Here is a 13,495-nt window from a genome sequence, read left to right on the forward strand (position 1 = left end):
CTAAACAGGGCACAGAGAGGGAGTAAAGGACAGTGTGCAAGGGGGGGGGGGGGGAAGGAATTTCTGTGGGGTTTTTTGTACCATCGTTATAAACTTTGAGGGTTTTTTGCTAGCCCACATATTTCATGCTTCTAGTATAGCTGTCAGTTCCTCTTAAGTCAGTTTCATTTCAGAGGAAACTCAGTATCTGGAGGTGTATTTCCTATCAGTGTCAGCTGTTGTACTTTGCTTGAGCTTACATACTGCATTAAACGGTAGAAATGAGCCTAGTGATTTCTTATGTCCTTCCTCTCTTCCTAGCTTTTATTATAAGGATGGGAGGCGATAAATTTGTAGCATTCTTTTCCTGCAGAATTTCCCAGGGTAGTAAGGCTGAACAGGTAGCTGAAAAATGAGTGCTGACCCTAGTTACAGCCAGGGTGGTAGTTCTGGGCTGCAGCAGATGGAAAGGAGGTGGAAGCTGCAGCCACTGCCAACCCTTCAGATGGACTGCTTTGAAAACAGGAAGGTCTCCTCTACTGGTCACAGGCAATCACACCTCCAGACAGAAAGGGGCCTCATTCCTTTCCATCAGCACAACTTCAGCAGATGAACAATGCTCTCCAGGAGCTCTCTTGGAAGCACATGATACTGCATAACCAAGGGCAGAAACCTCCAGCAGGTAGCAGGGCACTGACGGGCTCATCTTCCCATTTGAGAAATATCTCCTTCCTTAACTATCCAGTTAAAGGGAGATTCAGGACACTGACCATGGAAGACAGAGAGTTAAGGTTGTTTAGCCCCTCAGTTAAGCACTTGTTCATCAATAGAGACCTGTTAGCACAAAAAAAAAGGAAAAAGAAAAGAGGAAAAAGAAAAAAGGAAAAAGAAAAAAGAAAAAAGAAAAAAGAAAAAAGAAAAAAGAAAAAGAAAAAGAAAAAAGAAAAAGAAAAAAGAAAAAGAAAAAGAAAAAAGAAAAAAGAAAAAAGGAAAAAGGAAAAAGGAAAAAGGAAAATAAAAAAGAAAAATGAAGAAAGAAAAAAGAAGAAAAAAGTCATATCAAAGATGAGGGTATGATTATTTTTATTGATGTGTGGGTTAGAAGAAATGAATTGGTGCTAAGTGCTTAAAGACAAAACACTAGGATGTGTTTCCCAGGGGAACTTGGGAAAATAAACTTTACAAGACAACAGGCAAAAACTTTGCAAGACAACAGGCAAGGTTAATATGAAATGGGAGTTGGAAGTTGAATATTATATTTGATGCTTTTATGTTTGAATCAAGCCCAAACTTTGATTATGACATTGATCAGTTGATTAAAACTAGTCACCTGAAACCAGGTATTATATGCAGTGCAGGACATCACAAGATACTGTTTAAGCTGAGAAGCATAAAAGATTATTGCATCTCAAATCTTCATTCCATGCTTATGCTGTGGCAATGCCATTTATAAAGATAGTAGGAATGCCACATTTGAACAGCGTAAGTGTTATGTATGACTGCAAATGTTGTTGACTTATTCTGGGTCACTGGAGATTAACATTTTTGAAACTGCAGACATGTAAAGGATATGGTGTATGTTATATGGAGTCAGAGAACAAGACTGTTCTTGCAAGATTTCAAACTCAATTATGCAGACACAAGAAGTTTAGATAAACTTTACAGATTATATCAAATGAACTTTTGGTTGCTTATCTGAACTGACCCTTTGAAGGCATTTGAGATTATTCTTAGTGCTGCTGTTGTTGCATGAAATAACAGTAAGATAAAAATTTAGTTTTAACTTTTGCATTTCTTGAGTCTGGTTTGCCTGATTGTGCAAGGAGAGGAACAGATTCCAAACTGTCCATTTTTATCAGCATTTCATTAAGTCTAGCTGACCACAGTAAATAGTTGCTCTCTAGTGCAAAGAAAGCATTATTTGAGACTAAGAGATACATTAGAAACTTTGTGAAATGAACCATGAAACATTTGGCTTGCTTTTTTAAAAGAATATATCATAGAATCATACAATGGTAGGGGTTACAAAGGACCTCTAAAGATCATCTAGTCCAATTCCCTTGCTAAAGCAGGTCCATCTAGATCTGGTCACACAGGTACGCATCTGGACAGGTTTTGAAAACCTCCAGAGAAGGAGACTCTATACGCTCCCTGGGCAGCCTGTGCCAGGGCTTTCCTCACCCTCACAGTGAAATATTTTTTTCTTATGTTTAAATGGAACTTTTTGTGTTCCAGCCTCTTTCCATTACCCTTTGTTCTGTCACTAGATACAACAGAAAACAATATTAAGAAAAAAATCACCATCCTCTCATAAGACTTCAGTTTCAGGGGATCTGTTGATTGATAGCCCAAACAAGATAGGAACTTCACAAACTCCTGTGGTATAAGGAAAGTATCAATTCCAGATGGACTATCCATTTGCAGACTCCATCTTCTAACTTGAATCCACTGCTGTAAGGTCACTCCTCAGTTATTGATCTATGCCTAGAGGTGAGACTCTATGAGATTGAAGAAAAAAGCACTGGTTGCTGGATCTCATCTTTCTCCCAGACACTTCCCCCTCTGCAAAAGTGAAAGGTCACAACAGGGCCGGGGCAGTAGTGACACTAGTCACCCTGCAGTGAGAAAAGTGAGGGTCTCTAACGTGAGCTGCAAGCTCAAGGCTTCAAGGAGAGCTGAGAGGAACAAAGAAGTGGGCTGGGGCAACAGCAAATGGGCAGGGGCAGAGAAGTCCAATGTAGAAAGGAGTTCAAAAGCTACTGAAGAAGTAGAGCATGCAGGTGACAAAGTGAGGATTTAGAGACAGTAAGGATAAGGTATGCACCAGCACAGGGCCATCTTCCTGTTCAGCTAATGCTTTCCAGTCAGGCCGCCATAGCAAGGATTACAAGTGTACACACGTGTGCCAGACATGCATCCTCTTTTTCTGTTTTTAGAAATGAATGATTTCATAACAGCACTGTGCTGCTGTGGCTGTGCTGCACTCAGGCATAAAATCTTGACATGGCAGTACCTTGCAGCTGCTGTGGAGTCTTGTAGTCTTGATGGAAACTTTCTTTCTGAAGAGCTTAGGCCACACATTACAGCCACTTCCTAGATAGTAAACAAAAGACTAGTATTAGAAATTTGATTCTGAAACAGTTTCTAGTATTGGTGTATACAGAGATTTATAGCCTTAGACTGCATAGGATCTTCCTCAGCTTCACCTTTCAACAAGACTTTTCTAACCAGGGTGGCTGGGCTGTCTGCTCTCCTAATGAACAGTAAAAAACAACTGCTCAATTGTACTAAAGTTTTCCAAAAGAGGAGAGAAAATACTGCCTGCCACTGAGATCATACACTAAAAAAAAGTTCTCAAAAAACCCCAATTATCTCAAAGCTAGCTATTCAAAAAATTACCGGACACAAAAGTAAATGACTGAATTCTATAGATACTTTAAACTTCAGCAAGCTACAGACAAGAGCATACATCTGAATTTACCAAATCAGGACTAATACTCATTCAACAATAAAATATCTCTGCAATGTTGAAGTTTAAATAAGTAACCAAATTTTACAAGGGAGGCCTCTATGCAATACATGTACCAATTCACATATATATGGTGATTCTCCACAGTGTGGTAACTGATCATCAGCATGATGATCACTCATTTGGCTGTCTCAGAAATAACAAGATATTCTGGATTAGTTATTGTATTTGAAATATGGTTTGGAAATGCAAATACACTCAGCCTTAGAAAGCTTATGATTATCTAAACTCTCCTATTTAACTGCAAGATAAACCTTTTGGCCTCCAGAAGGCAATGAATGTAGAAATCTACAGTGGATAAATATTTGCACCTTAGCACTTAATAATTATAGTGGGTTCACACAACATTTAGAAATGCTTGTACTCTCAGCACTCTGCCATGTGATAATGCCACCACATTCATAGTGTGCACAGATCTAGGTGTCAACAACTAAACATAAACCTTACATATGATGCTGCATTATTTACAGTAACCAGTGCTGCACAGAAAATCATGGCAAACAGCTGCAATTAGATCTGTCAGTCTCATTTGACTAAAATTACATCTTGTCATTGCTACCTAGCAGAAAAATAATAATAATAATAAACCCAAACTTGTTTTTCTTAAAAAGGAGGAGGAAAAAAAAGAAAGTAATCTCACGACAGAAGTTTAACAAGTTGTCACGTGTTGGATGCTGGTTTGTGTGTGCCTAAGCAGCTTATGCCATGTAGCCCTCTTTCACAAGAGCATCTCAGGGTTGTGCATGCAGTTCTCTAGACAGCACTGGACACTGTGGGTAGGAGGCTGCTGGTGAAAGGGGACCTCTACAGGCAGCTGCCAGTTTTATTTCTCTAACATCGATATAGGCAGAGTTTTGGGGCTGTTTAATAACTGTGTGTTTAAGAATGCAAATTCCCTCTCTGACTTGTGACTGTAATGAGAAATTCCCTCCAGTATCTCAAGCTGGGAATCATTCATTTGTGAATGCCAGTAAGTCATTTCTCAGACAGCTAAAATAAATCAGAATATGTATTTCCCAGAAATTTGAAGTAATTCTGTTTGTTTTGATGGCAAAATACACACAGAAAAATTAATTTCAATTAATATTTTTTTACCTTCCCTGTATAAATCCTGATATTATAGAGAAGGCTCAGAAATGGAAACATATCAAGACTGTCATTGCCTTTCAAAGAGGAAAAAAATGATGCTGACAAGTCGAAAGAGAATAGTCATCTGTAAATAGGAAAATAAATATGTGGCTCTTAACCCTGCAGCCCAGATGGGTATCCTGGGATGTCCTGACAGCAGTGAAAAATTTTTGCGGGTGCTGATGAGAAGGAGCCTTGGATTGGGTCAGCTGGGCATATACAGCCATTGTTGGCAGCAATGATGGTGAGAGTCTTTGCATGTGAGAAACAGAAACTGTGGAGGTTTCCTTACACTAGTGAACACTGGGCAGATGATGGAGCCCATCATTTTCAACCGCTGTAGAAGTGCAATGAAAATTTCTTTTTGATCTGCTTGGGAAGCCTTATACACAAAGACATTTTTTTCAGGAAAGAAATCTTTTGCTGTCTTCAGGGACAGCCACTTGCAACCCCCAAATCGGTAATCTCTCTCAATTAAAAGCTTTCCTTTTTGATAAATCTCACTGAAGCCCAGCAGAACCAGTTGGAGCTTTGCATAAGACCAAGCAGGATTCTCACAACAACAGCTGTCTGACACCAAAGTTGGGTTTTCAGGGGGGAGCTATGGGAAGCATTCAGCCTGTTCTCAGATAGTAACCAGCAACTGGCAATAACCTTTCAAATTCAAGAAACCTCCTTCCTGTGTACTACCTTACCCAGAGTAGGGTCCTCAACTAGCCAACCACCTGAACTACCTAAACTACAGGCTTCTCAGATGTGTATTCAGTACTAAGTAGCTACTGCTCTAAGCAATTTCTAAGAGTACATAGCCTTTAAAAGCCCACCCAGAGTTGAAACAGCATGGAAATCTGCAAGCAGAGGGTACCTCCTGACTTAGAACACCAGCCAAAAGGAAGACCATCAGGAAGTACTTTAACTTCTAACAAAAGCAGTTTCTAAAACACTTAGTGTTTTATACAGTTTCCAATTAGCCCAGAAGTGGCTGAAACGATAACACAGGAATTTGAAGCATTTTTCATCAAAGTGAGCAAGATAGGGTTGAAAACAAGCAGGTGCTAGGAGAAAGCAGAGAAACTGAATAGCTCAAAACTGTCCTTAGGGTTTGCTTGCATGACTAGCAACCTTGCTGAGCACTGCTTACTCTATGTTAGACCCATATGTCCCAAACAACCTTGCTGTGTTACACTGCAGGACTTTGAGCAGATAGAAATGTTGGTGAAAGGAAGCTAATTTGAGAAGGACATCTTCTCAAAGTATCTCGTAGCTCACATGTGGGGGGCTCAGATACTGGCATGGTGGCTCACAGGCCTGCTGCCTTCCTTTGTGGAAAGCTCATACTAAGGGGACACCTTGATGGCATCTGCTCCAAGTGCTGCTGTAGCCTGTTCTCCTATGGCAGCTCCACAGAGCTTCCTGCAGAGAGCTGGTTCAGGGAGTGAAATGATTTCACTCCCCTCAAGTCTGGTCGCTGGCTAACTTTGTAGCTGATGAGGCCAAAATGACCAGATAATTCAAAATATGCAAAGCTTTGTTTTAGAATCTGGAAGAAACTTCCAGCATTTTCCTTTTCAGAAAGCTAATCGAATCCAGCCTGAGGGCAGTGAGTGATACCCCAATGATAAAGAGGATCCCATTCTACAGGCAAGGAGCAAGCAGGGGAAAATCTATAAAGTCAAAGGCAGATTCTACAATAAGCAGAACATTAATTTGCACACACTCTAGTGAAGAGCAAGAGCAAAAACTGTGACCAGTATTCAGAAAGAGAAGAAAAAAGATAAATATATAAACCCAAACAAGTGAGAAAGATCTGTCTGGTGGCCATGCAAAACTCTTTTGGATCATACTAGGAGAAAATTTACTTGTTTCAGTGGAGACACTTACCTGTTGCTGTTAAGAGAAAACATTAGAAGATGCTGACGCAAAAATGGAGACTAGGCATACCTATTTTTTCTAGGTACTATGTCCTCGATGTAGTAATAGCTGATAATTGGCTTAAATTTAGTACATATGGATTTTTAACATTAAAAAAAAAAAATTGAACAAGAAATCTCATCAGCCATGTGAGTGTTTGGTAGAAAATAAGTGTCAAGCAATGCAGAACACCAAACTGGACTCATACCTCCATTTAATATTGCCGCAGAGGAATGCCAACAAAGGCAGCTTGTCACAGGTTTTATTCAGTTGAAAGCAGAACGCAAAACTATCTACACTGTTGGAACTGATGTCAGAGTTACTGGGTGTATGCAGATAAATAGAGACAGGCAGAACAAAACCAAATAATATGAGAGTCTGCACTCTGGCCATGCTGAATGAGGCAGTGTTTCTTGGTAGTTGGAAACAAATAGGTATGAACAGCAATATTATTACCAGGAGATTAGAGGAGGTTTCCTCCTCTATCAAACATAAAGAACACCTGTAACCCATCAAGCTGTTTTTTTCTTCCACGTAAACTATCTTGGACAGGTTAAACCATAGCAAATTGAGATAGCTGAGCCCTGCAACATGAGAGACTCAAATTCAGTAGGCAGGCATTTGAGCAGTGAAGTTCAGATGTTCATATCCAGAACTAATTCACTTATCTCCACCTGGCCATAGTAAAGGTGATACTGAGGGAGACTCAATAAATTATGGGCACTTCAGGGATTATTTGAACATTGCTATTTATATATATTTGAAGTGGAGTTTTATAACAGACTCAGTCTGATGACCTGTTCTTTTTGACTGTACCTTTAAAAAGTCCTCACTTTGAACAAACTGTATCTGTTTATTGTATCACACACAAATTCATATTGCACTGATATGATTGGCTATAGTCCAGGCACTGAAAGCAACCTGAAACCATGGCTGAAGTGCACACTGATCTTATACCCTGCATGTTAGTCCATCAGAGAAAAAAGTAGTGCAGCACTTGACCCTGCTCCTTGTAGCGACACATTTCTTTTAGGTTGCAGGGGAGGCTCGTTGCACTCCTCAACTTACAGCAGTCTCAAGCCTGAAGCTGTGCCTGCCCCTTCCAATACAGCTGGCGTTCCTGCAAATGCAGTCCAGTTCTGGGTGGGGAGGACAAGGAAGAGAGCAAGAAATAATCTCAGTGATTATGTGAGATGGAAAATACATTCCCTCAAATAACCTCCTCTGCCCGAAGTTATCAGAGCATGCCTTTCTAAAGCTAGCTAATGCCAGGTTAAGTTCAGTAGTTCACAGCTGCATGTTTTGTTCAAGATTTGTCCTTAATTGAACAGCAAGCTCAGAGATTGCAGCTACATGTAATATCTGCTGGAAAAACACATCCATCTCCAATGACATTTTTCAAAGAGGCACATACAATCTTGTTAAAAGCAGGAACCCTAATGGCCATTTGCTCCATCATATACCAGCAGCAGGTATAGTAGGAAAGGGAACAGCTGCTTAGTTGCTTCTATGATCTATTTTGCCTAGATATTTGTATGTTTGGGAGAGTGATCTGGCCCTCTTGCAGCTCTCAGATGAATCACTCTGCTAATGGACTAGTAAGTGCATGGATAACATTATCAGCGATGCAGACCATGGTTCCTATATTGCCTTAATATGCCTCGAAACCAATCTGGTAAATCACTTCCATTATAGGATTTAGATAGTATCCCATTACAGATCAAGCTTTTGGTTAAATGTCATTTCTTTGAAAGATATATTTGGTGTCAAAGTCTGCTTAGCAGTTTCAGAAGAGAGTCTCAGACTTCCTTACTTCTTGAAGCATTCCCTCTAAACTAACAATCAAAAAGTGGAAACAGAAAAGCCACGAGATGTTGAGAGAAGAACACCTTTCATCATTAGAGGAATGCTAGCTAGACAGTTTTTTAGTAATGTCCATCTCTGGCGTACGGTAACCATGCAAGTCTCCTGGTCACATACTGAAAATTGTTTCTAGGCTGTGCTGGGCAATTCTAAAATTAAAGGGACTATCTTCTATTACACTATTACACTTTTATACTAGAAAAAACATTCCATATACAGGCTACTGTTAAATAAACTGACTTTTCAGTACCTTTCCAGTTGTTTACTCCTGATGTTTCAGTGAATCTACAGGGCCTATCCTATCTGCTAAATTATGGTGCATTTCTTGTTGCATAGTTCCCTTCCTTGTTGTGAAACCAGATCTAAATAAAATTATTTTCCACCTTCACTTGACAAAAAAATCCTGCAAAAGAAATAAGCCATAAAAATTTTTTTTTGTATTAGAAAGTATAAATGTTCTTCTACTTTATAAATAAAATTATGCGGTTTTGTCTAGCTTATGCTTTTTTCCCCGGAGTTTCTATTAAACATTTTTATAGTTAATAAAAAGAGTAATGTCATTTTAGTTAAGTCTTGGCATATTAAAACTAAAGTGCTATGGCATATTAGAGGGACTTTCCAATATTAGATATCTTTACATGCTAATTTATTCCATATTTAGTGCTCAATGTTTGTGGTATTCAATAGAGCTAAAGCATATGGTGCTGTTTTATTCAAATGGTAAACTATGTGATCAGTAAAAATATATGGAAATGTAAACATCATGTTAGAGTTCAGTGTTATAGAAAGGAACTGTTAATCCTTGCAAACAGTTTCACTACAAGAAGCCCAATCAATTAATGCTTTTGTTTTCTTCTGTATTTACTTGGTATTATAGATCTATTTAGAATAATTAATTTGGTTACATTTCAAATTATTGTATATTTACATTTCTACATTATTATAAAGGAATGTGTCATTTTTATTTACATTTGATATGAAATAAAGATTGGAAAAATCTGTTTAACTACTAAGCTGGGAGCCTAGATCAATCTCCATTTCACTTGAGGACTGAAAGCAAAAAGCTTCTGGTTGTTCAGGGGCTTTGTCAGCCTTGGCAATTTGCATTATGTTACCCATGATAGTATGCACAAAGATCCATTGCCACAAATGTGATTTAAGAAAACACTTTCAGTTCTTTTTACTCCTTTCTCAGTATTCTTCAGATAGCTGGAACATCTTTTTCATCCTTAGTGTAGAGACATTACCTATTACTTGTATTTAACTAAGTAATTAAAAAAAATTTTGAAAGGTAAGAAATATATTGAGTTCCTAAGATAAACTTTTCAAGGTCTTTCATGCAAAGGATTTTGCTGGAACGTGATAGGCACACTGCTTTGGAGACTGACTCTTCCCTGAGCAGAGGAGCAGGGAAAGCTGAGATAGGTGCTCCAGGTGCACTTTTCACAGCTCCCTGCCTGCTCCTACCAACCTAGCACTACCTGAACTACTTTTAAATGTAAGCTGGCTACTGTGTGCTCTGTGCACTTAATGATAGCATTAGCACAACATTATAATTTTTTCAGCTATGGGTCCTGCAGGAAGATATAGACATTTGGTGCCTATTGCTGTATTGGTTAGTTTGTATGGTTGGACATTTTTGAACTATTGGAACCATCTTTACGAAGGTCAGAATTTGATCTTCAGGGGATGAAGATTCAATAAAAGCCAGACACAAGAGTTAACCAATATCAAGTAGGTCTGTCTCCCCCCTGAAACACTGCTGTTGATGCAAGACCTTTTAACTATTTCATCAGGTTACCTGAGGGTTTAACACTGTCTCCCTCCAAATCTGACTTCCGTTTCCTCACTGGATTCCTGCAACTCAGTCAGATCACAGCAGCAAAGACAAAATGCTCCAAATACCTCTGGTGTTCAGATAGTGAACAATTCCAGAAAATAGACAACCTTATCTCCTGCCTTTGGGCAGGATACTGATAAACAGTACACTCAGGATTCTGCTTCAAGGCACAAGGAGAACTTGCAACTTATCTAGGGCCTGCAAAGTTAGCTGGCATTTCACCATCACTGTGAAAGCTTTCCATTTGCAAATGAGTCATTTTCCTTAAGAGTCCATATAGCAAGGGGTATGGTGAAATCTGGATGTCTTTCTAGGAAACAACATAAAATCTGCTTTGATACCAGGAAATTCATCATTGGGGTGACTGGGTGAAAGTCTAAACTGGACATGAGCCAAAACTAGCTTAAAACTCAGCATTGTGTTACCTGTCTGAAAAGGTGGGAAGTCTGTATTCAGGAACCCAGGCTCAGTGATCTATTTAAATCTTCTAACTTTTAAAGTCTCTGAGATTGGGATTATGATGCCCTATTTTGTTGTCAAGTGTTTGTCCTCAACACTATGCAAATTCAGCATTACATTTTTTTTCTTACAGCCATTTAATTTATACCATCCATTACCCCTGCCTGCGTGACTGACATTTACTGTATGATGTCTGGTAAGTAGTGCTGGCAGCTGAGAGGCAGGAGACCTGGTGTCTATAGCTGATGTTACTATCTTTGGTAAGTCACTTCATCTCTTCTACTACGTTCACTTAATCACGGTCATCATCTTCAATTGAGCTGTTTGAAGAGACTCTATTATTACAGCTGTTACACCCAATACAACAAGTCTTGAATTATTTTCAGGGAACACAGCAATATAAGACACTGAATTATTAGGTAGCATGTCTAACCTAAAGTATTTGTCAGAAATAGTCATAGAGCTGAATGTCACATCATCTTGGCCTTTTTCCACCCAGTCAGCAGTGTAGATAAGCAAAACATTTGCTGGCTATACAGAAAAAAATGTGCCTCACCCACTGTGCTGCAAAAATGGAGAGGAATAAGTGGTTCATTTTACTCCTTTTTTGATCATTATAGTTTTTTTCATGGGTCTCATCCAAAGTCTGGTGCTGCTGTTTAGGGCCTTCTTCTCTTCCTTCCCTAAGTAGCAAAGCATTCTCTTAGTTCTTGTAATTCACCGACACTCCCCTGTTGAAACTGTTGGAAAACAAGGAGCAAAGCTGACAGAAGGAGCAGTCACATATCCTGTTAATTACACAAAATTACACCAAGTAAACACCTTCAACCATCCTTTTCCCTCTTGATACCTTCAAATAGTATCCAGTTTTACCTCTGGTGTTTCTGAGAAAAATCAGGATGCCGATTTAATGAGAACAAAGAAACTACCTCAGGAAACACGAGAAGCCTCCAGAGCAATTCCTCTCAAGCAGAATCAAACTTTAACCAGAAATTTATTAAAAATGTGCATGGTTAAACAGATGTTTTAAGTCCTTCAGCCATTAGTGCTAGAATTTCTCTCACATGGGCTGCAGAAAAAAAAAATATTCCAGGTCCTCTAAATCCTCATAGTAATCCATTTCCATCCCTGGTGTAACAAAATGTTCAGATGCACAGACTTCCCTAAATTATCTCGATATTACAAGGACCATTTATTATTTACTGAGCTCTAACCATGTCCTTGACACTTGGCAATTCATAAAGAACTTCCCGCTTAGAGGAATCTCTTTGACTAACAGGCAAGAGCTGAGATCGGATAGAAAATCATGGTCAGAGAGTCCCTCAGTTCTGCTCTTCCTCCACCACCTTTCACTCACGTATTGAATCTATAATTGAGCAAGTTGTGTCTAAAGTCTCTGTCTCACTAGTGTTAAGTTCCCTGTCCAAAGCTATTACTGTGGGGAGACATGGAGCTACCACACTTCTCTGGCACCACGAGGCTGTTACCTCGCTTGGCTTTCAGCAGTCCTGAAGCAATGATATGCTTCAGCCTCTAATTTGTTTTTCAGTTCTCAAAACACTATATGTTTTTGGAGGATGTGTTGTTGTACAAGGTAGGCATGTATCACTGAAAAAGGAACTTCATTTCACAGCTATTTTCCTGTATCCTTAATGCTAAATTTTAAGCCAATTTTTGCTCTGTAACAAGCATAACTTAATTATTTGGCCAATTATAATATCAGGGAATGTAACAACCATTATGTGAATGGGTGTTGAATCAGCACATTTTCCACTCCACAGTAAGCAATGGGAAAGAGAGAGGAAAATGTATTAACTGAGCAAAATCTAATAAACATAATGCTACCTACAGATACATGCTATTTAATCTCATGAAGGGATTTTATACTTCTGTTCATATGGCAATATCAGATATCAGTGCACTGGAGGAAGCTGCGACTCCAATGTGCAAATCCAACAACAGGAAAATAGTGGTTTTATTTTAATATCAGTATGCAAATAAAATGTTGTCTTTCTTGATAATTCTTAAATGTGGGAGGAAATAATACTGAAGTGTTAACATATTTTAGGCTAGATCCAGGTGGGAAAAGTTGCCATTGCCTTCAATCTGAGCTTTCTAGACAAGTCTGTGAGCTTCTGTAGGGCATGATGCATCTTTTTAACTGTATAGACCTTCCCCAGCTGGGACTACAGCTGAAACCGTGTGTTACCAGCTACTGCCATATAGAGAGTAAAGATCTCTCTTCATGAGTTCAGTTAAAACATATCTGCCACACTTACTTTGCTGCTGTGGACAAGACAAAGGGTTGACAAGTTCCTCCCCCCAAAATTCCAATGTTTCAATCCAGAGATGCATTAATAGTGAGCTGGCCAGAAGCTGTGCTGGAAAAGTAGAAAGGGTAAAATAAACAATCTCAGGTTTCATTTTCCTCGGAACCAATCACCTTGCCCGGGGGTGGAGGGGTGGAAGGAGGAGGCAGAAAAGCAGATGAATAAACCTTTAAAAAATAAGGTAAATTTAAAAAAAAAATTAAAGAACTAACACTTCAATTCAAGAGGCAAATATTTGTAACAAAGCCGAAGTAACACAGTGCTCCACAAGTGTTAAATGTTATTGATTATGTTAATAATCAGGATAACATTTTGAAGAGGAAGTGTTAGATTTTCTAACAGTGATTAGTATTTTGACTGTGACTGGCTATACAATTACAGAGTTAAGGTGGTATTTGATTGTTTAAGTTGGTATTTTATAAGCCAGCTACTATTTAGAACATCAGCAGGCCTAAG

The sequence above is a fragment of the Colius striatus genome, chromosome 1, assembly GCF_028858725.1.
Source record: "Colius striatus isolate bColStr4 chromosome 1, bColStr4.1.hap1, whole genome shotgun sequence".
Classification (NCBI taxonomy): domain Eukaryota; kingdom Metazoa; phylum Chordata; class Aves; order Coliiformes; family Coliidae; genus Colius; species Colius striatus.